The sequence below is a fragment of the Phoenix dactylifera genome, chromosome 16, assembly GCF_051530095.1.
Source record: "Phoenix dactylifera cultivar Ajwa chromosome 16, Ajwa_hap1_PhDact_Kaust_v1.1, whole genome shotgun sequence".
NCBI classification, from domain to species: domain Eukaryota; kingdom Viridiplantae; phylum Streptophyta; class Magnoliopsida; order Arecales; family Arecaceae; genus Phoenix; species Phoenix dactylifera.
In genome coordinates this window covers 6,353,119-6,357,117 of record NC_143205.1, presented here as the reverse complement: position 1 = coordinate 6,357,117, position 3,999 = coordinate 6,353,119, and the positions used below count along the sequence as shown (strand labels likewise).

At 60.2% G+C, this 3,999-nt stretch overlaps 1 long non-coding RNA gene across 1 annotated transcript; it reads left to right on the top strand.

Annotated features, from left to right (window-relative positions):
• Nucleotides 1-220: 220 nt before the first annotated feature.
• LOC149751100 (uncharacterized) lies at nucleotides 221-843 on the top strand. The gene is made up of 2 exons (XR_016398789.1): nucleotides 221-690; nucleotides 777-843. It is a non-coding gene; the product is annotated as an uncharacterized LOC149751100 (long non-coding RNA).
• Nucleotides 844-3,999: the final 3,156 nt, after the last annotated feature.

Sequence of the window (3,999 nt, the reverse complement as noted above, 5' to 3'; positions counted from 1 at the left end):
CTTTTTAACTTTTATTTCGTTCTTCTGTGGGAATGGGTTTGGGTCCTGAGGAAGTGGGATCGAGCCTGTCGGGGGAGGAGTTGGAGCTGATCCGCTCCCGGTTCTTCTTCCACCCCGGGTTTCGTCTTGAAACTGCGGGGCCGGAGGACAGGGTGACGCAGCCGCCCCCAGGTCGGATCGCGGTCTACCGCGAGACACTTTGGGCTGGCCTGCATTTTCCCGCCCACGAGTTCGTGAGCCAGCTGCTGGCCGAGTACCAGCTCGTCCCGGCGCAGTTGGCTCCGAACTCGTGGAGGACCATAATCGGGTTCTTGTCCCTGTGCCTCGGGCACGGGATCCCGATCTCGGTAGGCCTCTTCCGCCGGTGTTTTCTGTTAAAGAAGAACCCGGCGGATGCAGGGTGGCTATACTTCGCCTTTCGGGGCGGTATGTCACTCTTCCAGGGTGCCCCTTCCTCGATTCATGAGTGGAAGGGGAAGTTTTTCTTTCTGGCGTCCGAGGCGCCTTGGGGGTTCGACCCGAGGTGGGGGAACCCTCGGTTGAAGACCCTCAATAAGCTCTCCGAGCCCTCGAGGAGGGAGCTGAGGACCCTGGACTCCGTGCGAGCCCTCGGGAGGGGCAACGACCTGACCGAGCTCCTGCGGGAGGACGCCCTGGCGAGCGTAGGTCTGAGCTCGGCGCGCCCCGAGGGTAAGGGTGGTTACACTATTTTATTTTTTCTTCGTTCTTTGCTTTTACTGTCACTGGTCTGACACTTAACGAAATTTTGATTTCAGATATTCCCCGCCTGCCGACCAGCAACACATCACTTTTCTCTCGCCTGAGGAGGCGAGAGGCCGAGGCCGGGGGAGCTAGGCCCCAGCCCCGGAAGAGGGCGAGGTCGGACGGCGCCTCCAGTTCAGCCGGCACGAGTGGCCCCGAGGCGGGGGCCCCTGCAGCCGACCCGAGGCGGGAGCGGGTCGTTAGTGATGCGGGCCCGTCGGCCCCTCCTTGCCCTGCCCCCCTTGCCCAGCGGGGGGAGTCGTCCATGGCCCCGCAGCAGCCAGAACCCGAGCGGCTCCGGGACCTCGGGCCCGGTCGTGCCAAGCTCTTCCCGGGCTTTCCGAGAGGAGTCGGTCGAGCCGGACTCCCCTATTCCCGAGGGGAGCTCGGCCTTTCAGGATGCCGAGGTCGCGCGCTCCATGTTGCGGCGTGCGGTACTTCCAGCGGACCGGGCCGTGTTTCGGAATGTTTCGCTGGAAGAGGTCGTTGGCAGCGCTTACTGCAACACCGCCCGGGTAAGCTTCCTTCTTAATTTCCTTAAGTTACTAGCGTACTTGTGTGCTTTTCAACTCACAATACCCTCGCTTCTTTCTTTTCAGCATATTCTCGAGCTCGACACCTTGGCGTTCATCGCCCACGGGTGTCGGGAAGAAGTCCGACAGCTCGGCCGACAGCTGGAGCCGGCCAAGAAAAGAGTCGCCGAGCTGGAGGCGGCGTTGGCCGCGGCCGAGGCTCGGTGGGCGGCCACCGAGGCTGAGCGCCTCGCTATGGCGGAGGGGCTCGAGGAGGAGAAGGCCGCCCACGCCCTAACCAGGTCGGCCTTGCGCGGCACGGAGGCGCGCTTAGGGGAGGTCCAGGCCGAGGTCGCGGCCCTCAGGTATGAGGACAGGGTCTCCCGCCTCCGAATCGAGCAACTTGAGGCCCGAGAGAGGAGGGCACTCGAGCGAGCCGAACATGCCGTCGAGCTCTTCAAGGAGTCGCAAGAGTTCCGCGACATGTTGGAGGAGGAGACAGTGGACGGGTTCCTCCGAGGTTTCGAGAACTTCCGGGCTCAGATGCGCCGGTACTGCCCTCAATACGACCTCTCGATGATCCGTCCGAGGGAGGACCTGGGCCTGGGGTCCGACGTGGAAGCCCTCCCCGCCATTTTGACATCCGAGGCGGGGATATACGAAGAAGACCCCACCGAGCCTTCGACGGGGGTGGCCGAGGCGGTTGGCACCATAGAGGCGGCTCCGGCGGCCGAGATGGACGCCGTCCCGGAGGCGGTACCCGAGGCCCCTGCCCCCGACCCCGAGCCTGTGCCGGCTGAAAACCTCGAGATCATCAACGTGCCGGACGACCCCCCGGACGTTGCTCCCGCCGCTTAGGACTTAGCGTATTTTTCCTTTCTTTTTCATTGTATCCGAGGTCGGCTCTTAAATGGTCGACCTCCAATTTTGTAATCGGCCTTCGGCCTTCTGTTAATGAAAAACACTTTCATCATTATGTGTTTGTCTTTCTTTTTTGTTGCGAACGAGGCTAGAGCCTTAGCTAACTGCCTCGACGACCTCTAACTTCACATCTTAGTTTTTGGGTTGCTTAACGAAGTTGTCCCCTTTCCTCGGGCTATGTCTTAGCCTTCTCGGGTTCCAGTCATTCCGACCAAAAAGAGCTCCGAGTCTTAGGTTTTTTAGAAAATTCCTCTAAGTCCCATAGCTCGGATCTAAGAATCGTGGAAGTCATCACGTTTAGCCTTTAGGGAAATCCCAAGGCCTCTAGGTCGGGCCTTAGCCCTTCAAGTAAGACCGGACTAGGTCTATGCCTGCTGCTATTCGGAGATTTTAGTCGGGTTTCCGAACTTAACTCCGAACCCCTCGTAGGGAGCGCGGGCTAATAAGTAAGTCATCGTCGAAGGTTTTCGTAGTTATCGTTCTCGGACTCTGCCGAGATCTCGGTGAGCAAGGCTGGGATTTCCAAAAATTGCCTTGGTATCCATGTTTGGCTGACACACTCGTGGTCGGGACCACTTTCTCAGGTAGATGTCGGAGTTTACGTAGAAGAGCCGAGTTGGGCCCTAATTTATGAAGCCTTCGTACAGATTGCGGAGACTTGACGAACGGAGCCTGCATAATGTAGTTAGGGGGTCGATCTTAAGCCGACCCATTGGAGAGGCCCGACTTTGGGGCGAGGTAAGACTCCAACGTTGGGATTCCGCCCAGCAATATGTAGATAAAATTTAACAAGGAGGGCGTCTAGTTGGATGTACCTCTTGCATTCTCCGAGTCACGCTTCGCATGGTGGAGTAGGTTGCCTCCTTTCCTCGTTGACCTCCGGAGTCATTTTGACTTAAAGGGGGGCTCGGGTTTCTCACGGACCCAATAGCGCCCACCGAGGTTGAGAGGATTTGGCGAGGCTTTATTGAATTGTAGCTCTCTGCGAGGTCGAGGGAGTTTCAGACCCCATGGTAGGACCTCGGGCGCCTCAACCTTGGTCGAGGGATCTTGCGTCAGGTCGGCGAGTCCGCGGACGCTTTGCTGACCTGTGGTGCCTCCCGTGGTCGAGGGAGTTTGGGACTCTACGGTCGACCCTCGGGGCATCCCGACCTTAGTCGGGGGATCGTTCGTCGGGTCGGCGGGTCTGGGCACGCTCTACCGACCTGCGACGCTTTTCGAGGTCGAGGGAGTCTGGTTCTCTACGGTCGACCCTCGGGGCATCCCGACCTTAGTCGGGGAATAGCTCGCTTCGGGGATCGGGGATCGTCGACCGCTCCCGGGGGTCCACTTCGTGGCACCCCGGGTGGAGCCACCCTTTCCACCCCTTACGGCTTCTTCCCGAGGTCGAGGGAGTCTGGTTCTCTACGGTCGACCCTCGGGGCATCCCGACCTTAGTCGAGGGATCGTTCGTCAAGTCGGCGGGTCTGGGCACGCTCTACCGACCTGCGACGCTTCCCGAGGTCGAGGGAGTCTGGTTCTCTACGGTCGACCCTCGGGGCATCCCGACCTTAGTCGAGGGATCGCTCGCTTCGGGGATCGGGGATCGTCGATCGCTCCCGGGGGTCCACTTCGTGGCGCCCCGGGTGGAGCCACCCTTTCCACCCCTCACGGCGCCTTCCCGAGGTCGAGGGAGTCTGGTTCTCTACGGTCGACCCTCGGGGCATCCCGATCTTAGTCGAGGGATCGTTCGTCAAGTCGGCGGGTCTGGGCACGCTCTACCGACCTGCGACGCTTCCCGAGGTCGAGGGAGTCTGGTTCTCTA